A 24,601-nucleotide genomic window follows, 5' to 3' on the forward strand; every position below is an offset into this window, starting at 1 on the left:
AGGCAGTCTCGAACTCCTGACCTCAAGAGATGCACCTGCCTCAGCCTCCCAAAGTGCTGGGATTACAGGCGTGAGCCACTGAACCTGGCCAATGAAATACTTGTCTATTTTTATGGGTTTTTTTTTTTTCTCTTTAGCTTAAAAAAGTTTGTTGGGGCTGGGGAGTGGCCTACAGAGGAGATGCTTTTGAAGAGAAAAACATCACAACCCTGAAAATTCTGGTGAAGGACAGAAGGCTCAGGAAACAGGCTCCCCGCAAAGGTGGTCAGGGTGCCAGAGCACGTGACCTGCTTTTCACAGTTTCTGAGCCCTCTCTGCCTGCATCATTGTGCGTTCCTCCCAGACATGTGAAGCTGGCATTATTGGAATGCCCACTTGCGTTGATAGGGGAAATGAAAGTAGGTATTGTAATTCCCACTCCATAGAAAAGGAGCCAAGGTTTGGAGAGGTTAAATACTATCGATGATAAAACGACAATAGCTACCATTGGCTGAGAGCTAATTGTGTGCAGGCTCTCGGGGAAGTGCATTTGAGACATCCTCTCATTGAGTCCCTTAGCCATCTGGCAATGTAGACACAATCGCCCCCATTTGATGGAAACTCAGAGATGTTAAGAAATGAGTCCACATTTAGGAAGTGGCAGGGCTGGTTCTAGGACAAGGACAGGGGCAGCCAAGGGTCATCTGGGGTCACCTTCTCATCTCTGAAGAACAGACATGGCCAAGGGCAGAGCTCTGGCTTTCCTCCCTCTGCCTGGAGTTAGATTTAGGACTTATAGGACCCATAGATGAAAGTGACAGAGAGGTAGGTTTTAGTTCAACCCCTAAAAACATTTTAGATGAGACTTCCCTTAGAAATAAGGAACACCCAAGGAGTTCAAAGTCTGGACGAACCTTCTACCTGGAGTGTTGTAGAAGAGACTCCTCCTGTGCCTGGGACAGACAGGGCTTGGTCTCAGAGCTGGAAGACCATATCCCAGCACTACCACTGACCTACTCATGTCATGACTTTGAGCCAAGTACTGACCTCTCTGAGCCACAGTTTCCACATTTGTAAAAATGGGAAAGTAAGGCCTTTCCAAAAAGATTGTTGTGTGGATTCTGAAATATGAAATAACAGATGCAAAAGCACTCCTGGCTTGGCCCAGGGTTGGCATCTGGTAAATACTGGCTGGATCTGAATCTAAGCCAGGTCGGGGCTGGGATTAGAGGACAGTGACAGTCCCTTGCCACTCTGAGTGTCTATGACTTCCATCACCACACTGACCATGGGCCCTGCTTATTGTATCTGCCACAGGTAGCCAAATACCCAGGTGAGGATGTACCCACAGGATTGAGAAGAGACCTGCTAAGAGTATTGAGTTTAACTGCAGCACCACGTCCTTGGTTCAACTTCTTTTTGGAGGGGAGCGTGGAGAGAGGAGGGGAAATCTTATGATCCGTCTGAAGTGGAAAGAAAGCTCTTATCTCATTTCCTTCTCAGAACTACATGTGATGGCTGTGACTCGGCAGTGGACGTGCTGGGGAGAGTAACGGGAACTGACAGAGGCCTGGGCCGCGTTCTCTAGTCCTCTTCCCACAAAGGCTTCCAGAGAAGGGGAATCGGGCCCTCTTTCCTGTGCCAAAATAAACTCGCATTGTTTCCAGCTCCACGAGAGGCCTCGAGTGAAGCAGCCTTTGCCAAACCCTAAAAGGAAGGCAGGCTGAGCGGGGGCAGGGAGGGGGCCCTGGATCGGGGGATGCACCCAGCACCTCACTTTCTCCTGACTTTCTGAAAACTCCATGTGGGCAAGCTTTAAAGCAAATCTCAGAGGGCACCGTGAAAATCTGCGCTTTCAGGGGAGAAAGAAAGGACTGGAACTCCCATTTGTTAAGGGTCTACTACGCAGTAGGTACTTTGTTCATTAAGACTCATATTGGTGGGCTGGAGGCACATGAAGACCTGGGTTCAAATTCTGACCCCGACCCCATTTGCTAACTATACGACCTGGGCAGCAAAGAACTCTGAGCTTCCATTTCTCGCAGGTAAAATGGGCCTGTTATGTAACAGCAGTACTTCGGAGAGGTGTTGTGAAGGTTAAGTCGGGTAATGTGGTAATGTATGTAAAGTTCTCAGCATAGTACAGGGCATATAAATGTACTCAATATACATGAGTTATTATTACTGTTATACAGCTGCTACTCATAATAATGTCATTTTAAAACTTTCATGAAAATGCTGAGAGGTAGGTATCGTTAAATAAACACGACAGGTATGGAAAGTGGAGGCTCAAGAGAGGTTGAGGCACTTTTTCAGGGTCTGACAGTTAATGAGCGGTAGGCTCAGGATTCAAACTCGGGTCTGCCCAGCTTGAGGGCCATATGTGTTGCACCTGCATCTGAGATGAGGGCTGACTGGGTTTTCTGATACAGATGCCAAGTCGTTCTGAGGCTGGAAAGCTGGAAAACAGCAAAAACAGAGACTGCCGGGCATCACTTTCACGGCCCAACTGCTCCCCAGACTTCATAGGCTCAGCCACTCTCCAGCCGGGCCTGGCTGACCACCAAAGCCTACGGTTCTCCTTGCCAGGCCCCGGGGCTCCTCTGTCTTTCAGCATCCATCTGGAGTGAGCGTCCACAGCGTGGACCCCGTCTGCACCACTGGTCCCCAGGCCCTGCACAGTTGGCCTCCTGCTCCCGCGTGGACAGCTTGTTGGAGCTGAGCCAAAGCAGCCTGGGACTGAAATCCTAGCTCTGTCCCTCACTAGCTGGGTGACTCTGGGCATGTTCCTTGCTCTCTCTGAGCCTCAGTTTTCTCATCTGTAACTCTGGAGCAATAGTACCTAGTGAGCATTACGGGAGACAATGAAAATCACAGTAAGTGCTCCGAAGGTGTCAGCTCTTCCTCCTCCCATTCCCTGCCTCTGGAAATGGGTGCTCCTGGCTCTCCTGCTCACTCAAGATCATGAGGCTGTGAAGCCCCAGGCCAGGACCCATTTTTCATCCTGATATGTACTCTCTGCATGTCATCCTTAATGAAAAACGAATAACTCATGTGTTCGTTTCATTAAATGCTGCCCCCACAAAAGTGTGGGCTTGTGCAATTCTCCAAAGACTGTCAGCTGGAAGATATCTCAGAATTCCTCGTAAATCAAAAGGTTTCATTTTGCTGCCAAGACAGTCAACTCTCTTTGCCTGAATAAGGCGGTGGGCGGTGCTGGGCTGGGATGGAGTCGGAGACTTGCCTGCTTGTCCGGGCCTTGCCAATTACCCACACAGGAAGGGGGCAGACTGCTTGTGACTCTGGCAGAGAAATGGGTGGGGTGGGGTGCTGGATCCTACAGGGTCCTTCCTTCTCCTCCTCCGGTTCTAGAATTGTAGACTTGAGCTTTCCTTCCCCTCCTCCCTCTCCCAGCCCCCTCCCACTATGCTCCTCCCCCTCTGCTCCACAATCCCTGCCTCTCCAGTCAATCAGGTCAAATCAGCTCAGGGCAGAGTCTGCAGAGAAAAAGCATCTATGCATTCCTGGCAGAGGATGATCTTCTAATGCCCCTTAGCGCAAAAGCAGCCCTCCTTAGGGGTGAAAAGAAGGGCAGCCAAAGTCTGTGTTTCTATTGTGGGGTCCAGGAAGTGGGGGGCATTTGCTCACGGAGCTAAGGATGGATACATTTCGAAGTAAAAAGAGGGTTCCTCTCCTGCCTCCAGCTTTGGAAAGGACTCCCAAGCCAGCCCAAAGGGGCTTTGTGGTCACCTAGTGGAGCAGGTTGCAGGCCACCCAGAGGGGTCTGCACATTGTGGGTGGCAGTGGGGTGGGGAGTGCACAGGGTGAAGGTCCCAGAGGAAACTGGGCCTCCTAAAAACCACAGTCAGAGCTGGTCTCTTGGGGAGGGGCGATGAGGGTTGCAGAATTAAGTTTCAAGGTCTTTACTGCTGGGCCAGCCGACTGAGAGTAGGAAATAGACGTAGAGGACCCGAAAGATCGCTTCTGAGTGCGGGGATTGGGAAGGAGAAGGAGACAAAAGAAGGACAAGGACAGGACAAGGATAGGAAGAGAGAGAGGCTGAGGGGACCAAGAGAGAAGTGAGGGGGGCAAGAGGAAAAAAGGGAAAAGGGGGCAAGAGGAAGAGAGAAAGGAGAAGAAGGAGGAAAAAGGGAGGGAGGAAAGCAGGCGAGAAGAAACAAAACCAGAAGGAAGAAGAGTGAGGAAGGAAAATGTTTCCCAAAACATGTCATCTGAGTGCTGCCATCCTTGACAAGGGGGTGGGAGGTGCGTCGAGCCAGCCTACATGCTCAGCTCACGTCCTGGGCCCATCGCTGTGCCTGTCGCTCCAGAGCCTCCCCAAAAAAGGTGGGCTCAGAACCAGCCCATTGCACAACTCCAGGAACACGATTTACCTATAACACAAAGGGAACACGTGCCCTGGAGCGGTGCAAGGAGGTGGCACACCCTGTGTGGCTGACAAATCCCAGCAGCATAATAGTACAGGGACATAACAGAGCACTCAAAATATAGAATGTGTTGTCCTATTCGCTAAATCATTAAATATGCTGCAGTCTCTGTTTATACCACACTAGCACTTCTATGTTTATAAAACCACTCTATTCCCCATGGGAGGCTTAAAAAATCCCTTCACTAGTTCTGAAAATAAAATCCCCTATTTAACAAAGACCTGCAACCATTAAGATGTCTATCCATCCATCTACCTGTCCATCCGGTCATCTGGAGTCCATGCTTTCAGTGACCTTTTAATTGAGGATCTACAGTGTCAGGCACTCTGCTTTGGTACAAGCATGAAAATGTCCCAGTCCTTGCCCCCAGGGGACTCATCTTCTGCTGGGGAAGCACACTTAAGTAATTTATTATATATCATTATAAGTGAAGTCATGGATAAATAAATTTACCATATTCAGCATTCCGAGTGGATTAATAATTATATTAGCAATTGTTATCTGGGAAAAACAAGACAGAGCAAGACAAATCACGTGTGTGGAGTGACCATTACAGGTCATCTGTGATGTGAGTCCCCGATCCTTCAGCAGCAGGGGGCCTGCTCTCTCTACCTCTCAACTGTGCCCTGAGCTCTTGCTTGGCTGGTGTGTCCTGAGTTCAGAACTCGCATCTAAAATGTTATTTCCTCTTTTTATTTAAAAAATAAAATCATTTAAAATGCAGGAAACATATGCATAGTTTAAAGCAGAACTATAAAGCAAATATTGGCTGCACATGGCGGCTCACGCCTATAATCCCAGTACTTTGGGAGGCCAAGGCAGCAGGATCACTTGAGCCCAGGAGTTCATGATCAACCTGGGCAACAGAGCAAGATCCCATCTCTACAAAACATTAAAAAATTAGTCAGGCATGGTGGCACATGCCGGTGGCACCAACTACTTGGGAGGTTGAGGCTGGAGGATCACCTGAGCCCAGGAGTTGGAGGCTGCAGTGAACCATGATCTTGCCACTGCACTCCAGCCTAGGCGACAGAGTGAAACCCTGTCTCTAAAATAAATAAATAAATAAAGCAAATACTTTTGTAACCACCCATGAGATAAATATATAGACTAGAACATCGCTAGTACCTGTGAAGTTCCCCACCTCCATCACCCCAGGTCCTTCCTCAGTCAAATCTCCCTTCTTTTGCCCAGAGGTAACACTATCCTGACTTTTCTGTTAATCAGAAAAAGTCCTATTGAAGCTTGCTTTCCTTTATGGTTTTACCATTTATGCACCCTAAACAGTATTAGAGTGAATGATAAATGCCATTTGTAAGAGAAAAGTAGCTGAATATCTGCAAATTCATACAGCTTCATATAGTTTAACCTACTCGTCTATTTTTAAACTTGGAAATAAATATACTGTATGCATTCGTTGATGATTTGCTTCATTTGGTCAACATAGCTACAGTTTCATTGTATATATTTTCACTGTTGAGACAAGCTCACAGTTAATGCATTTTATGTTTGATGGACATTTGAGTTGTTCCCAGTGTTTGGTCCTTACTGACAACGTTGTTGTAAAGCTTTCTTGTCTCCTGGTGCGCACGTGCATGTGTTGCCCTAGGGTATTTATCTAGGAATAAAATTGCTGGATGACATGGTCTTCAACATGACTAGATCAAGTCCAGTTGCTTTCCACATTGGTTGTACCAATTTATGCTCCCAGAGGCATCCGCATCCTTGTCATCTCTTGGTATTACAGACTTAATTTTTCCAATCTGGGGGGTACAAAATGGTATCTTATTGCGGTTTACATTTTTATCTCCCAGATTATTAATGAAGTTGAGTTTTTGTTTGTTTCTTCACTGTTTGGATTTCCACTTTTCAGACTTGTCTGTTATCTTTAAAAAAATTGTTTTTTTCCCCTCGATTTTTAGTTCTTTCTATGTTCTGAATATTAGTCCTTCATTGCTTAAATGTGTAGTTCCAGTTTATGGTTTGTTTTCATCTCTTTATAGTCCCTCCTTGATCTCTCTCTCTCTCAAAAATAATTTACGATAAAATTCCAAACATATACAACAGTAGATGGAATAATATGAAGAATCTCCTTGTACCTATCACTCAGCTTCAACAATTACAATTTCATGGACAATCTCATTGCACTTATACCTTTTCAACGTCTGCTCCTCTAGTTTTATTTTTAAGCAAATCTAAAACACTATTCATCATACAATTTTGAGGATTTATCTCTAAAAGATAGTCTCTCTCTTCATAACATAACCACAATACCAGTATGACACCTAAAAATTTTTAAAAGAATTTAATATCACCAACTTTTATAATAACTTTTGATAAACAGAGGTGCTTAATTTTAATGCCGGTCTGCTTCATGGACCTATTTATTTATTTATTTAATTTTTTGAGACGGAGTTTTGCTCTTGTCACCCAGGCTGGAGTGCAACGGCATAATCTCAGCTCATTGCAACCTCCCCCTCCCGGGTTCAAGCAATTTTCTTGCCTCAACCTCCTGAGTGCTGGGATTACACGCATGAGCCACCATACCCGGCTAAGTTTTGTATTTTTAGTAGAGACAGGATTTCACTATGTTGGCCAGGCTGGTCTCAAACTCCTGACCTCAGGTGATCCACTCACCTCAGCCTCCCAAAGTGCTGAGATTACAGGTGTGAGCCACCACACCTAGCTATTTCTTTACTTTCATATCTCATTAAAGAACTCTTGCTTTGAGACCACGAAGGTATTTGCTTCTCTCTCTTTTTTTAAAAGGTTTGTAGTTTCTTTTCACATTTAGCTCTTTATTCCAAATTAAAGAGATTTTAGTATGTGGTGTGAAATAGAGATTCAATTTTTCCCCTTTATAGCTCTTTCCCGTCCCCCCTCCCCAGTATCATTTCTTAAAAAGACTTTTCCCCACTGCCCTGTAATCTGCAATCAGTCATATATCAAGTATCCATATATGTGTGGGTCTGTTCATGGCTCTCTCTTCTGTTTACTGATCTATTTCTCTACGCCTGTGCTAATGTCACACTCTCTTAATTACTATGGCTTTATAATAAGTCATGATATCTGGTAGGGCAATTCCATCACCTTGTTTTTCTTATAATTATTGAACTTTCATGTGAGTTTTATAATAAGCTTACCAAATTCTACATGCAAAAATGTGTTGGGATCTTTATTGTGATGCATTGAATCTGCATATAAATTTGGGGAAAATGGCATATTTACAATATAGACTCATTCATCCATAAACATAGTATGTCTCTGAATTATTAATGCATTCTTTAATGTCTCTCAATAAAATTTTATATTTTTATACAAAATTAGCGTACATTTTGTTAGACTTATTCATAAATACTTCATTTGTGTTGCAAGTGTAAATGATCACTTTAAAATGTTTTATCTTCTCAATGTTTACTGTTCATATATTGAAATAAACTCATGATTTGCATGTTAACTTTATACCCAGCAATCGTGCTAAACTCTTTTACTTGGTCTAATAACTTGGATTTTCTATTTACACAATAATATTGTCTGTACACATCTAACATTTTATCTCTTTTTCCCCAAACTTAAGTCTTAACTTGCTTGCTTTCTTGCTCTTTCTCTTTCTTTCCTTCCCTCCCTCCCTCCTTTCCTCCTTCTTTCCTTCCTTCCTTCCTCTTCTTCTTTCTCCTCCTCCTCCTCTTCTCACAATAATATTGTCTATACATATTTATAGTTTTGTCTCTTTTTTCCCCAAACTTAAGACTTAATTTTTTTCTTTCTTTCTTTCCTCCCCTCCCCCCCCGCCCCGCCCACCTCTTTCTTCTTCTTCTTTTGAGGCAGTCATTCTACTACTCAGGCTGGAGTGCAGTGGCACAATTGTGGCTCAATGCAGCCTTGATCGCCCAGGCTCAAATGATCCTCCCACCTCAGCCTCCTAAGTAGCTGATAGAACAAGTGCATGACACCATGCCTGCCTAATTTTTTTTTTTTTTCCCAGACAGAGCCTCTATTTGTTGCCCAGGCTGATCTCAAACTCCTGGGTTCAAGTGATCCTCCTGCCTTAAGCTCCCAAAGTGCTGGGATTATAAGCATGAGCCACTGTACCCAGTCTTCTCTTTCTTTCTCTTTCTTTCTTTCTTTCTTTCTTTCTCTTTCCTTCTTTCTTTCTTTCTTTCCTTCTTTCCTTCCTTCCTTCCTTCTTCCCTCCCTCCCTCCCTTCCTTCCTTCCTTCCCTCCCTTTCTCTTCTCTTCTCTTCCCTTCCTTCCTTCCTCCCCTCCCTTTCTCTTCCCTTCCCTTCCCTTCCCTTCCCTTCCCTTCCCTTCCCTTCCCTTCCCTTCCCTTCCTTCCTTCCTTCCTTCCTTCCTTCCTTCCTTCCTTCCTTCCTTCCTTCCTTCCTTTCTCTCTCTCTCTCTTTCTTTCTTTCTCTTTTTTCTATTTCTTTCTTCCTTTTTTCTTCTTTTTCTTTCTTTCTTCCTTTTTTTGAGATGGAGTCCCACTCTGTTGCTCAGGCTGGAATGCAGTGACATGGTCTTTGCTCACTGAAACCTCCATCACCCAGGTTCAAGTGATTCTTCTGCCTCAGCCCCCTTAGTAGTTGGGATTACAGGCACGTGCCATCACAGCTGGCCAATTTTCATATTTTTAGTAGAGACAGGGTCTCAACATGTCGGCCAGGCTGGTCTTGAACTCCTGACCTCAGGTGATCCACCCACCTCAGTGTCCCAAAGTGCTGGAATTACAGGTGTGAGCCACCGTGGCTGGCCCTTTTCTTTCTTTATTGAAATGGGTAGGATTTCTAGTACAATATTAATAGAAGTAGTGATAGTAACCATCCATTTTTTTTTCTCCATCTCAAAGGCTGGTTGGACAAGATGATTTCTTTCCAATGTAAAGATCTTGATTTTCCTCATAATCATCTTTCTGGCTCAAGCAACTACCCACAGCCTTCTAGAGTGAGACTCTATAAATCATAATTTATATCCAGACTTTATGTTCTTGAGACAAGGTCTGGCACTACTGCCTAGGCTGGAGTGCACTGGCACAATCTAAGCTCACTGCAACCTCCACCTCCCCAGCTCAAGGCTTCCTCCCACCTCAGCCTCCCGAGTAGGCGCAGACCACCATGCCTGGTTAATTTTTGTATTTTTCATAGAGACAGGGTTTCACCATGTTGCCCAGGCTGATCTTGAACTCATGAGTTCAAGTGATCTTCCCATCTCAGCCTCCAAAAGCAATGGGATTATGGGCATGAACCACCCAGCTATATCCAGACTTTTGATAGTTGCATATCTCTAGCCTGAATGTAGAAGATCCTGGAGTCTGATCTCTTCTCCAACATTTCATATTGGCTGAGTAATTTCCTCTCAAAACCCCATTCCTCCTCGAACTCCCAAGTCATTTCTGGTTCATATTTTGAATCATGACTAATCGTCAAAAAAAAACCCCAAAAAACAAAAAAAAAACTGTGATGGCTGAGAGGTTGGCTGTGCCCATGTCCCTTTTTGAAGCTCTCTCTGCCCTCCTCCAGGGTGAGAGAGATGGACTGTGCCTTTGTTCCCACATCCTAGCACTGGCTGAAAGAAGTGATATGTGCTATCATCTCTGGGGTATCTAAGTTGCATCCAGATGTGAGAACACCAGATACAGCACAACTAGACTCACCAGGATCAGCCCCTTTCACCAGAGAAGTGCCTAATGTTCTGGTCTACTTATATTGAGGGTTGATAGAACAAACAGCTATTGGAAGAAGGTTTGCCAAATAAATACTGGAGATGGTGTTCTAATGAACACCATTAGAACACCTATGTTCTAATGGTGAACATAGAACACTTATGTTCGACGTTCCCTACATAAGGACTCATATATTATGTTTGGAATTAAGTGTCAGTATAGTTAGTCTCTCCTGTTGAACTAACATGTGTCTGCAATGGGGTTAATACTTTCTGGAATTGTTTCTAGATACATTTTCATGTCCTGTAAACCGTGTTGTTCTGGGGTTTCTTGTACATTGGAGTAATGTCTGAGTCTCAGACAGAAAGCTAGATTTGAGAGAGAAAAGGTTTACTAAATTCTTTGGACCCTCATTTAGCACATCAAGAGGTAGGCCTGGCTGACTACATTTTAGAAGATAATGAAGGAAAGCTTATCCCTCTATCCTCATAGACTGTGGGAAGGAGGAGGGGGATAGAGAGGGAACAGGTAGATCAGGCACCAGAGCTCTTCTCTGTCACTACCACGATTACCTTCCCCACCTTCCCCACCATTGTGTCAGGGCACAACCTAGAAAGTTGGGAGCTTTTAAAGACATGCTTTTAAAGCATGCCTGAAGGCCACAGGGAGTGTCTGGGCTGGAGGCACCCTTCTCCAGGTACGCTGGGTCCAGGAGAAGCATCCACACAAAGGCGTGAAGGTAGCACAGGAAGTAGGAAGTAGGGGAGCCTGAGACAGCACCTGAGCAGGTTTTGAGAATGCCAGTAGAAAGGCAGAGGCCTGGTGATAGGACTGAGTGACCACTAGGATAGCTGGCAGGGACCTCGGGCTCCAGCGACAGCTCCAGGCACAGCGCCCCAGAAAGCAAGATGAGGCCATTACATCACAGCGGTCATGAGCTCAGGGGGCAGGCTGTGAAGATCCAGGCAATACCACGGGAACCCAAGTGCCTCCCTCCTGGGCTGTACAAGACTCTGGTCAGAATCATCTGCCACACGGGGATTCAGCAGCCAGAGGCGGCTGTCTCCAAAAGGCTGACATTTACGTGAGTCAGCCAAATTATCTATGAAAGACAATTTTGAATCAAGCTTGAAATTTAACAAATTGGATAAAAGTTAGGATTTTACCCTCCTGCTTCCCAGTGGAACTGATAAGAAGACATTCATTATAAACAAAATTTTAGCCAGGTGTAGTGGCATGTGCTACTTGAGAATGTGAGCTACTTGGGAGGCAGAGGCAGGCAGATCACTTGAGCCCAGGAATTTTAGTCCAGCCTGGGCAACACATCGAGACCCCATCGCTTAAAAAAAAAAAAAGAAAGAAAGAAAATTGTAAAAGTTACATTTTTTCCCCAGAATTGCACTGTAGAGTGAGTAAATGTTTCCCCATTTCCCCACTACACGTCACTACACATACTTTTAATGAAACTAAGAATTATTTATCTCATTGTGGCCTCTTTTTAGCTGCAGAGCTGACTCGCGTGTTACATTCAGTGACAACAAATGTTCTTGCACAAGTGTGGAAGGGGCACAAGAGTTGGAGTTTGGCAGGCCTGGGTTTGTGGCCTGGGCTGGATTGTGACTTTTGTAGACTCCAGGCACTTTTACAGTTGTGGACTCCTTCTTCCATTAAAAAAATTAAATATATTTTACCATTGTGTTGGCATGAGACAAATCTATTAATATCATATGTTAAAACATTTTTTTCAACTTGAATGTTCCTTTCTTTTCTTCTGATTTTAAAAGAAATTTTAAAACATTTAGTTTTAGCCCCTGAGTATCCTGGGCCCTGCGCCTATTGGGGAAGTGAGCCCTGCTTGCACCTTTACCTGCCCTGGACATGCCTCTTTGCTTGTCTTCCTCATCTGTAAAATGGGGTTGTTGGACTAAATGATGGAGTACATTCAAGGACACGGCACCTGGGGTAAACAAATGTGGGTTTCCTTTCTTCATCTCCATGGATTTGATTTTCTATTTCTATTTTCGTGATCTTGCTGCATATGTGGTTTTCATTGTGAGTCACCTTCAAAATTCTCTTTGGAAGTAGGTGGGGTATAAATTATAAATAAAAATTCCTTTTTACTTCCTCAGCACTTAGCACAATGCTGAGCTTTATATTCCCAATCCTTGTTTGTTGACTGTGCCGGTAAATGGCTCCCTCCTGGCCAACCTCCGCCCACCACCCTGTCCCACCCCAGCCTGACTGCTCTTAGAGGAGGCATCCTTTCTGTCTTTCTTTGGCCTCTTCTCTCTCCCTCAGAATTCTTCTTTCCTTAGTGGCCTGTGCTCAGCTGGCTGTCAGAGTGAGGAAGGTGCCCACTAAATGTCACACGGTGAGCTGGGTAATCTTCCCATAGCCCCACAAGGCACGGTGTGTGCCCTGCTCCACCCTGGAGGACGCTGTGGCTCAGCAAGGAATTGGCTCCATACGTGGTGGGACTGGGACTTGAACCCAGGCCTGTCTGGCCAGGCGGTGGCATGGTATGTTAAGCCTCCATGATTTGCAGTTTCCAGAGATCTGACTGGGTTTCTTGGCACTGTTCAAATCAAACACTACTGGAAAACGTGGAGGTCCCTTGAGGTGTGTGCTCAGCTTTGTCACCATCCCTCAGGCCCCACCATTCACCCAGCTGGAAGTTTGTGCTGAAACTCTCTTCCTAAATGTTAGAGGGGAGCAGTGCCACAAGCAAGCGGGGAGGAAGCGGGAGCCACATAGCTCATGCTGGAGATTCAGTGGTGTGCCATCAAGAGGGTGGCCATCAAACACATTTCCTTTATTGGCCGGAATTTAGAGTGCTCAGCTCCAGGGCTTTAAGACGGCAACAGAGTATTCAATGAGCTCACATATGTGAGGCGCTTACAACAGCGCCTGGCATACGTGTTGGCTGGAGCCAAACCGAATGTACCGACTCATTCAGCGCACATTGAGCACCTACTGGGCTGCGTGCTGGGAAGATGCACATGAATAAAACATCTTCCCACTTATTCAAGAGAAGGCAAAATAAAAATTGCCCCGTGATGGGATAGAATCTGCAATTAAAAAGAAGAGCATGTGCAAGTTTATTTATGTCCTATTACACAAGCTCCTCCATTCTCCACCCCCACCCCCACCCTCTCAATCTGTCGCATTCAGGGATCTGGGGCTCTGAGCATTTGCTTGAATTAAACAGATTCAATGGCATGTCAGGGTTGGGAGGAGAAATGGAGAAGGTGAAAGAATGAGATGGAGCAATAAGTTAAAAAGAGAGATGTTGGTAGTCAATGCACAGATGCCTCCTCCTGGAGAGGAGACGAGGTCAGACAGACAGACCTGGAAGCTTCCCGTGGGAATAATCATATTATTAATAACTGTGGCAACGATGCATGTTACTGAGTGCTTCCAGTGCCAGGCGCTGCTCCAAGCCCTCACACAGATGAGCGTATTTAATCCTCCCAATCCCCTAAGGAGGCAGCTTCTATCATAAACCCCATTTTAGAGCCCAGAGGCGGCCTCCTGCCTGGAGCCTGCACTTGTCCTATGGCCTTCACACAGGTGCCTGTGACATTGTGGAACAGGTGAAGTCAGGGTGCGGTGTACAAAACCACTGCAGCCTAGTTGGAGTTTAGAGCAGAAAGCATGAGGTCGGACTGGAGGAGTTTGAATCCTGGCCCACCACGACCAACTCTGTGACCTTGGCCAAGGTCTTTCTATGTCTCTGTTTTCTTATAAATGAAATGAAGATTGAGGATGGTGATGAGGACACCACCTCCTGGAGTGGTTGTAAGGCTTTAACACCATTCTGCATACATAGGGTTTAGCAGGGCCTGCCCAGACGAGCGGGATACATGGCAGGCATCCCTGAGCTCATGGTTTGTCCCTAGGAGAGCTCGCCCTGCCATCATCTGGGCAGATGAGCTCAGGCTTCCAGGCTTCTGCACTCACAGATGAGGGGTCCAGCTCAGGACAGGCAGTGGGAACCACAGAGGGAGAAATGCTAATGAGAAGTGACTCCACCCATGGAGCCTGTCCCCAAACTGTTAGCATGTTGGGAAATGTGCCCAAGTGTGGCAGGACCTGGCCTGTGGAAATGCCTTAGACAGAGGCAGCTGATGACTGGCCATGGGGATGCTGGAGGACATCCCCTGGCCTCTGCCTCCAAGCAGGGCACCATCTGGCTGGGGACAGAAGACTCTTCACACGAACCAATGAGTGGCCCAGGTGGGGTCTTCCCAAGGGTCAACTGCAGTGTGTGGTTCTGGCCATCGGAAAGCAGAGTGACCAGGGAGCCATGGGCTGGGAGCAGGTATGGGCAGAAGGCCAAGGGGCTGTGGGAGGTGGCATGTGTGTGGGATGCTGTGACTCAGCCACCCACCCCAAGGACTAGCTTCAGATCTCCCTGCCCCACCTTCATCAGGTCTCTACACTTTTGACCAGGCATTTCTGATTTTCTCTCCTTTTCTTCTTTTTGATGAGAAGCAGCTCTGTTGTCATAAGTGAGGCACAGCCGAGGCCAAGGCCTTCCTTTCCAGAGCTGCTCTGGGCTGGGCCGACTCTGCTGTTTGAATGTACAGGGCTCATTCTACAGTATGCCAATAAATGTGCCCATGAAAAAGAAGACCTTTAGAGATGTGCTCATGCAGATGAGTCTATCCCACCTGTCACAGAGGGAGGCACGGCAACCATCTGCTAGATTCTCTGTTCCCACCCCACCCCTTACATTTTTAACCACAGATTTTCACAGTTTGCCTTACTTATTTAAATCTGTTATTTAGAAAGACACATGTATTGCTAAGTAAGGAAACGGCAGCTTTTGCCCATTGAAGCCTGTTCTTCCCATATTCTGTAGCTGGCTGGGGTCCGCTGAGAGACCCTTATATGTCCTAGCCTGGGTGTCCTGTAACCAGGCTGGATTTAGGACTGAATCCACTCTGGATTATCGAGTGCTCTGTACTAGAGGGGGAGGAGAGCTGACACTTAATGTCTTATCTTGCAGAGTAACAGTGAGACCCCAATCTCTTGGTCTCTACTGAGGGGGATGTAGATCCCTCCTTTAACCCAGAGACAATACTGTGTGTCCAAATGCTATGCTCCTGAAGTCATGCTGCACAGCCAGACCATTGATTCAGTTATTCGGTGCCTACTGTATGCCACACATCATGTGCCAGGCACTGGCAATGCCTCGGGACGAGATGGAGTCCCCACCCTCATGGAACTGACACTTTTGTGGGGAGAGAAGAGCTAGAAAGCCCAACACAGACAAATTGTGTTAAGTGCCCTGAAAGGAACAAACTGTGATAGAGAATGGAGAATAGCAAAGAGGACTGGGGGGAAGGAGGGCCTGCAGAAGAATGATGTGGAAGCTGGGCCCTGGCTAGGGAGAGGCAGGAAGAACTCAACACGTGCAGAGGGAAGGCAAGTGCAGTCCGGGAGGACAGGGAGCTTTACATTATCTGGGAAGCAGGGGAAGAATCTGGTCCTGGGCCTCCTCCCTACCTCCTACCTGCAAGCCCCGGGGTCCTCCCTGGCCTTCTCTGTCTTTGCAGCTCCTTAGAGTGGGAAGGACCAGGCCCTGTGCTTCTGCCCATGGCCTACAGAGCTCCCTAGAGAGCCTGGGCTGCCTGCTCACCCGGTAGTTCCAGGCTATGCCAGAGCCTACGCCTGGCCAGAGTCCCAAGGAGTTCCAAAACCTCCCCCAGCCCACACGACACCCCGCCCCATCACACCCCGCTCGAGTAACAGAGCTTGCAGCCTCACAGCCACCGCTGCCATCTCTTTGGGCCTCTGGTCACCTCCACATAGCCTCATCACCCTGATCGTTTCTGCTGCAGCTACAAGGTACCACTCACTGCCCTGCCGCGCCTTCAGCCTTCAGCACGCTCTCAGGAATATGCTACTGCCTGTTCCCCTTCTTTCTGGTGACATCTGGTGACTTCTTTGAGATCTCTTCAAATGCTGCTCCCTTCTGCACCCCCTCTCCTACGCTTTCCTGCCTCCTTCCCCTCTGTTACTGGTACTTCACTAACAGGCTTACTTACCCTGTTGTTAGCTATTTGAGTCTCTCCCCGGCTTTCCAAGGGCAAGCTGTGAATCACTTTTATACTTGCAGTCCAGGAGCCGATGCAGAGAGTAAATCATCAATACAGCTTTGTTGAACGAATTCTTCATGAGCCCCTTAGAATAATAATCTCCTTCATGTATTCAGCATTTAACAAGCTCATCCAAAACTTTGGGCCATTGTACACTTGCAACACCATAAGAGTAGGTGCTGACCAGCTGCACAGGTAGGGAAATGTGGAGAAAGGTTACATGATTCATGTTCGATCACACACAGATTGGTGGCAGGGCTGGGGCACGGTCCTAATATCCTCACTCTTATTTCACTGCTCTTCATTAACTTCAGAGCACTCAAGCCTGGAGTCAGAGAAAAAACACATTTCTCAGTAACACATCGTAAGATATAAGCTGAGTGCATACCTGTTTTAACACAACCTAAAAAAAAAAAAAAAAAAACTACACTATATTTGATCTTGGGCTTCCCAAGCCAAATAAATAAATTAATTAAAAGTGCACTGTAAGATATGAGGTAAGCCTTTATGGAGCACCTATTATATACTGTTATATACAGAACTCAGTATTCTGGGAGACACAAAAGAATTTCAAGACTCTCCTACATAATACTCACAATTATTCAGGGAAAATGAGCCAGGGACAAACACGGCAATTGGAGATAATGTATGGGTGGGTAAATGCAGATGCTCTTGGAGCAGAGTTGTTCCTGCAGTGCCCATGGAGAAGGCCGTGGGAAGTCATTCCCATCCATGGGAGAAGAGGAGTGATAGCAGAGAGGAGACATGGGGATGAGGAGCAGGGGTGGGAAGGTGCACAGGACAAGGAGGCGTCCCAGGGGCTGGCCGGAGGGAGGGGCTTTATAGGAACACTTGTGGGAGTGCTCCTCTGAGGACCAGAGAGGACCCAGACGTGGTCTTCAGGGATGTCTCATCCACAAGTAAAGCATGACTCTTTCTCAGTTGCCAGAAACAGTTTTGAGAATAACAATCTCTGGCATTGGAAAGGGTGCCTCATCCCGGGGGATTCTAAGAGGGTAGGATTTGTCTTTCCAACTCAGCTCAGCTTCATTCAACTCAGTTCAGCTCAACTCAACTCAGCTCAATTTGGCTCAGCTCAACTCAGCTTGGCTCAGCTCAGCTCAGCTCAACTCAGCTTAGTTCGGCTCAGCTCAGCTCAACTCAGCTCAATTCAGCTCAGCTCAGCTTATTTTAGCTTGGCTCAGCTCAACTCAGCTCAGCTTAGCTCAACTCAGTTCAGCTCAGCTCAACTCAACTCATTTTCACTCAGCTTGGCTCAGGTCAGCTCAACTTAGCTCAGCTCAACTCAGGTCAACTCATCTCAGCTCAACTCAGCTCAGCTTGGTTCAACTAAGCTCAACTCAACTCACTGTAGCTCAGTTCTGCTCAGTTTAACCCAGCTCTTCATATTGCCTGTCAGTCATGGATCAGCACTTCCTATCCCCAACTGCCACAGACAAAGCTAGTGAAGTAAGACACACGAACAGAGGTTCCTATCTCCTCTCTGTCCAAACTGCAATCATGACATCCATTCCCCGTTACCTCCACCTACCCCCATTGCAGGTGCTCGTAACAACGTCCAAGGACCCAGCTTTGTTACTGAATATGGAACTTGCGGGATGGTTGGCAAAGGCTCCAGCCCTGATGGAAAGCCCTGGAGGACACACGGCTCAGCTGAGAGTGTGATGACTCTTCTCCCATTGCAAACTGAGACCATAGTGATATGGACAGAAGGAGAGAAGGGGTTGTTGTAGAGCTGATGGCCCTGCCTGCCTGGCCCCAACTGACCTGGCCATTGAAGTTGTGCTAGAACCCAGGCAAGTGTCCAAGGTGTCCCTAGGTGAACTTCTAAGGTTGTAAGGAGGTTTCTGAAGGACACATCGGGGCCTCATGGAAAAGTAGGTTTGGTGAGGGCCTTTCTCTATTCTCTCTTTCAAAGCTGTGTATTGGGCTGGTTCAGGGCACCAGGCAGGGCTCTGCTTCTTTCACTGTGTCCTCAGGCAACAGTACTGCATTTCAGCAGCTCTTTAACCTCAAAGACCTGTGAGTCAGTGTAGAGCAGGTCACACACAGAGCATCTCTAGTTGAGCCTGCTGGCCTCATCACAATACCTGTGAGCTGTTCACAGGCCTATAGAGTTCATGCCCCTCCCCATGTGTCAACACAGAAGCTAGTCCACGCTGAGGAAAACATTTATTGTATCTTTCCCCAGCAGAGTTTCTGTGGAGAGATTCTCCACCGATTTTCATAACTTCTCTCAAAGCTTCACAGCCTTTGTTCAGCTGTAACCTGGATCTAACCTCCTACTACAACACAAGCCGGTTCTCTTTGGTCTGATCCTCAGAGACAGGCCCTTGAGTGAGAAACTCCAGGATGTACACCATCACACTGGGAGTGGGAAGGTGGAAGAGAGAAGAGACAAAAGAAAGGGGGAAATGCCTATAGCCATTGCAAAACCAACAAGCAGAATGGTGGTAGAGACTAGCCTGGCCAACATGGTGAAACCCCATCTCTACCAAAAATACAAAAATTAGCCAGGCCTAGTGGTGTGCACCTGTAATCTCAGCTACTCAGGAGGTTGAGGCAGGAGAATCACTTGAACCCTGGAGGTGGAGGCTGCACTGAGCAGAGGTCATACTTGGGTGACAGAGCAAGACTCCGTCTCAAAAAGAAAGAAAGAAAGAAAGAAAACCCAAAACCATTTGTGGAGAATGTATTACATGCCAAGCACTATTCTAGGCATCATGAACATACATGAATACAAACAGGTGGACACATATCTGTGCCTCACTCATTTCAGAGTTTTTCACAGAGTCACAGCTGCAGTGGAGAGAAGCAATTATGCACAGATGGGTAAGAGAGCCCAGGGATGCTGAGTGACATGCTTTTGGTCACCCAGGAAGTTGAAAGGCAGAACCAGGTGTCTCGACTCTTGACCTCTCCTTGTTATTCCTCTCATGGTTGGAAGTGAGCATTTCCCAGGAAGACAAAAGAATCTTTTATTTTCTGGGTTCCTAGACAGGAAGTCCTGTTCACTGCTTTGGAGGGGTTTTCCTCGCCCAGGGAGACCCTGGCAGGTCAGCCCTTGTGTTCATGGTGCCTGCTGCTTGCAGAGCAAGTTATGTTCCTGGGCCTTCATCTTCTGGAAGTATGTAAATGCATGACATTACTTTTTTTAAATGCTTGGGATTTCTGAGATCTTTTCCCCCTGAGGCTGCCCCATGTTCTGAAATGTGAACATGGTAAGCAGGATGGATACATTTTTGGAGCAATAAGTACAACCAGATGTGTGGATGGGGCTGAAGAAACACCAAGCTTTTGTGAGGGATGCAGAGCCCAGAGACCCAGCCTGTTTCTCTCCTCTCAGGGGAAATTAGTTTAAAACTGGCAAAAAAAAAAAAACACCACAGGTCAAGGTGTTACCTGCCTACCAGTTTCACATACTCCCTGCCAGACTGCGAATCTGGTCTTGCTCCCATTCACCCAGCTCTCAGTGACAGCAGATGGCAGCCAGGTGCTGACACAATTCTCTCATTTCACTCTAACAATACTACCCAATAAATGGATAAGCAAGCTGAGGATCAGTTTCGCTAGGTAACTTGGCCAGGGCCACACAGGTAGGCAGCAGGAAGGGCTGAGATGCAAACCAGGACAGCTAGGCTGCAAAGGCAACCGCACTATCTTTGCAGACCAGCCTCTTTCCCCCAGGGACTCCCTGTCCAGTGGCAGGAGATCTGCAGGGTTCCAGCAAAGATGGGAGGCTCCATCCCAGGCAATGAGAAACACCTCCTGGCAGTATTGTAGCAGCCAGTGGTGAGGTTTCAGTGGAGAAAAAGTAGTACTCATCCTTGCAGGATTCAAAAGCAATGGTGAAGCAAGACGCAGATGCATCAAACGAGTTGTGAATGACACATGTCACCACACAACCATGCTTAATTTTGGAGAAGCAAGTGGTGAATGCTTTAAGAGTTCTGCACTGTGACCTGGAGTAACCTGGAAAACATTCAAACTGGAAGGATTTAAGCTGCATGTTGAAGGATGGGAGGAATTTGGAGAGGCAGCGAGGTATGAGAAGCATATTAAGTTGAGAGTGTGTGAAAAGAGCAGGAACACAGAGAGAAATTAAAGAGGTGGTGCTGGTGAGATGAGAAATAACATTTACTAAGCACCTATTGTGTACCATGAATGGTGCTGGGGCTTGTGCATATTATCTCGTTTATTAAATCAACTATATTTAGTTTTCATTTACATATATAAGAAAAAGCATACATTTGAAGTGCACAGTTCAATGAGTTTTGGTAAGTGTATATACCTGTGTAATCATCATTACAATCAACATACAAGACAACATTCTGTATCTGCAGCTCCCCTTGTATGAATTCAACCGACTGCAAACAGAAAATATTTGCAAAAAAACCACAATAAAAAAATAACACTACCACGCCTGTAATCCCAGCTACTTGGGAGGCTGAGGCAGGAGAATCACCTAAACCTGGGAGGTGGAGGTTGCAGTGAGCCAAGATTGTGCCACTGCACTCCAGCCTGGGCAACAGAGTAAGACTGTCTCAAAGAAAAAACAAAAACAAAAACAAAAACAAAAAACCCATATATATATATACAGCAATGAACAACAATATAAATTTTAAGAACAATAGAGCATAACAACTATTTCCATAGCATTAACATTGTATTAGGTATTTTAGTAATCTAGAGATGATTCAAGTATATAGAAGGATGTGGGTGGGTTATATGCAAATAGCACACAATTTTATATAAGGGACCTGAGGACCCGAATTTTGGCATTGGCTGGGTTCCTAGAAACAACCTCTTTGCTGGATATGAAAGGACAACTGTATACATTTCCATCATTCTCTAATTCCATCATTCTCATGTTTTTTTTGTGATCAGTCACCAGCTCCCTCCCTCCAGCCAGTCACTGATCTACTTTCCATCACTGTAGATGAGGTTTGCTTTTTCCAGAATTCACATAAATAGAATCCTACAGCAAGTGGTCTTTCATGTTTGGCAACTTTGGCTCAGCATATTTCTGAAATTCATCCATGTCGTTGCATGTATCGGTAGATATTCCTTTATAATACTGAATAGTATTCCATTGTAAGGCTATCCTCCCCCCTATTTGTGAACATTTGAGTTGTTTCCAGTTTAGGGGTTTAATGAATAAAGTTTCTATGAACCTTTGTGTGCAAGCCTTTGTGTAGGCATGTTTTGATTTCTCCTGGATAAACATGAAGAGGTGGAATTGTTGAGTCATATGGTGAGTGAAAAATTTTATAACAAACTGATGAATTGTTTTCCAAAGTTGGTTAATCATTTTATATTCCCAATAGCAATGTATGAGACTTCAAGTTGCCCCACCTACTTGTCAACACTTTGTATTGTCAGTCTTTTTAAGTTTAGCAATTCCAGTAAGTGTGTAGTCGTAGTTCGTTGTGGTTTTAATTTGCATTTCCCTGATGATTAATAATGTGGAGTATTTACTTGTGCTTATCGACATTTGTATATCTTCTATGAGTGTCTGGATTAAAATTAGCTTAAATAATTAGGCCACTTTAAAATTGGGTATTTGCCTTCCAATAATTGACTAGTAAGAGTTCTTTAGGTGTTCTAGATACAAGTCCACTGTAAAATACATGTATTACCAATATTTTCTTCAAGTCTGTTGCTTTTTTATCTCCTTAAAGAGTAGTGTTAAAGAGTAGAAAATTTTAATTTTTATGAAATCAAATTTATCAATTTTCCTTTTGTAATTTGTGTTTTTTGTGTCCTATCTAAGAAATCTTTATCCATCCAGAGATGGCTGAAGTTTTCTCCTGTGTTTTCATCTTGCTGTTTTACAGTGTTAGCTTTTACATTTAGGTCTATAATCCATTTCAAGTTAACTTTTGCGTGGTGTGGGGTAAGGGTTAAAGTTTGTCTTCTTCTATATGATATCTAATAGTTCCGGAACCACTTCTTGAAAAGAATATCCTTTCCTCATTAAATTGCCTTGGAAACTTTGTTGAAAATCAATTGACCAAATAAGCGTGGGTCTATGTTTGGACTCTATTCTGTTCTATTGATCTATATTTCTGTACTTATGCCAATACCAACAGTCGTGATTACTACTGTGAAACAAAAATGAAATCCAAAGCTCCCTGACTGACTAAACAGACCCCTTTTGGCCAAAGAGAGCCCCAAGAACCTTAAAAACTAAGTGTTCTGACCAAGACGAGATGGGAGGTTGGTCACGCCCCATTTACCCCCTCCCTTGCTAACCGCCATTAGACTTTTTCCCTAAGAGTTAAACAGAAACCAGCCCTGGAAAACAAAGAAGAGAAGATTCACTCAACAACTTGGTACCTTGGCCAGACTTCCCTCCCCTTTCAGTTTCAACAGAACAATCAACCAGCATTCCTTCCTGATAAGAGACTGCTGACCACGGACTGGCTCTGGCGTGCCCACGGAGGCTGCACACGGAGCACCTGTGTGTCCTTTAACTTTTGATGTGTACAGCCTAATTTTACTGCATTTTAATGTTAAGTCTCCACTCCAAAGTGAACAGGGGACATACATAACACATGTTTGCTTACTCTGCATGCGTGCAACGTCCCCTCATGCATATTCATGGCCCCTCCTGTAACCTGTTAAATATGTATGTCTATCCAATTGACCAAGCATGAGACTCCTGTAACACACTCCCTCCCTCTAAATACCTGCTTTCAGTCTCTGCCAGAGGCTACACCTCCAAGTCTTCAGGTTGCAACCCTTTATAAGAAATAAAGTTATCCTTTCCAAACTTACAAATTTTGTGATTTTAAGTGAACACTACCATTAAGTCTTGAAATCAGGGCATCTAAATTATGTAATGGTATTTTCTTCTCATTTTTTTCCCTAGCTATTTAAGGTCTTTAGTATTTTCTTATAAATTTTAGCATAATTTCCACAAAATAATAATTTTGTAGAAATCTTATAAATTTCTATACAAAAGCCTGCTAGGATTTTGATTGGGATTGCACTGAATCTGTAAAGCAATTTGGGAATAACTGACTTTTTTTCTGTTTTTGTTTTTGAGACAGGGTCTCACTCTGTTGCCCAGGCTGGAGTACAGTGGTGTGATCATGGCCTACTGCAGCCTCAACCTCTCGGGATCAGGTGATTCTCCCACCTCAGCCTCCTGAATAGCTAGGATTACAGGCACATGCCACCATGCCCAGCTAATTTTTTGTATTTGTTTAGAGATGGGGTTTTGATATGTTGCCCAGGCTGGTCTTAAACTCCTGGGCTCAAGTGATCCACCCACCTCGGCCTCCCAAAGTGCTAGGATTACAGATGTGAGCCACTGTGCTGAGCCTTACACTTTAAACACTATTGCTTGTTTTCATCCAAGTTCTCTAGAGAAACAGAACCAAAAGGTTGTGTGTGTGAGCATCTGTGTATGTCTTAGTCCCTTCTAGCTGCTATAACAAAATAACTTAGACTGGGTAATATAAACAGTATAAATTTATTGCTGGAGGCTGGGAAGTCCAAGACCAAGGTGCCAAAAGATTCAGTGTCTGGTGAGGGCTTTGCTTTCTGCTTCAAAGATGGTGCCTTCTTGCTGCATCCTTACACGATGAAAGGGACAAACAGGCTTCTCATAGCTTCTTCTATAAGGTAACTTTTTCTATAAGACCTTATAGCTTCTTCTATAAGGTCACTAATCCCACTCAAGAGGGTGGAGCCCTCCTGACCTAATCACCTAAAAGTCACATCTCTTAATACTACTACAATGAGGATTAAATTCTAACATGATTTTTTTGGGGAAATCAACATTTAGACAATAGAATACATATATTTATTTAGAGAGATTTATTTTAAGGAATTGGCTTATGCAATTATGGGGGCTGGCAAGTCCAAACTCTGCAGAGTAGCCTGGTAGACTGGAGATCCAGAGAAGAGCCAATGTTGCAGTTCAAGTTCAAAGGCCATCTGCTGCCAAAATTCCTTCTTGCTTGGGGGAGGTTAGTCTTTGTTCCACTAAAGCCTTCCATTGATAGTATTAGGCCCACCCACATTATAGCATACAATCTACTTTACTCAAAGTCCACTGATTTAAATGTTAATCTCATCCAAAAAGAAATCTTCACAGAAACAGCCAGCCAGTACACTGACTAGCCCTCCAGTACAATGTTGAATAGGAGTAGTGAGAATTGATATCCTTGCCTTGTTCTTATTCTTGGGAAGAAAGCATTCAGTCTTTACTATTATGGATGATATTAGCTATAGGTTTTCCCTAAATTTTCTTTATCAGGTTGAGGAGATTCCTTTTTATTTTCAGTTTGCTGAGAGTTTTACAATAAATGATGTTGAAATTTGTCAAATGTGTTTTCTGCATCTGAGATAACTGTTTTTTATTTTTTACTTTGTAAAGA

The 24,601-nt window shown here is 45.1% G+C and overlaps 1 protein-coding gene across 13 annotated transcripts in view; it reads right to left on the reverse strand.

Moving 5' to 3' along the window:
• The window catches only part of SOCS5 (suppressor of cytokine signaling 5), a 163,896-nt gene that overhangs the window by 43,999 nt on the left and 95,296 nt on the right, over nucleotides 1-24,601 (reverse strand). Inside the window, exon 2 of one of the 13 annotated variants that reach the window (XR_012422411.1) lies at nucleotides 16,140-16,515. The exons of the other annotated variants lie outside the window; for them this stretch is intronic. The gene's annotated coding sequence lies outside the window, so the exon portion shown is untranslated. The remainder of the gene's footprint in view (nucleotides 1-16,139; nucleotides 16,516-24,601) is intronic. 13 annotated transcript variants of the gene reach the window in all.

This window comes from Macaca fascicularis, chromosome 13 (genome assembly GCF_037993035.2).
Source record: "Macaca fascicularis isolate 582-1 chromosome 13, T2T-MFA8v1.1".
Lineage (NCBI taxonomy): Eukaryota > Metazoa > Chordata > Mammalia > Primates > Cercopithecidae > Macaca > Macaca fascicularis.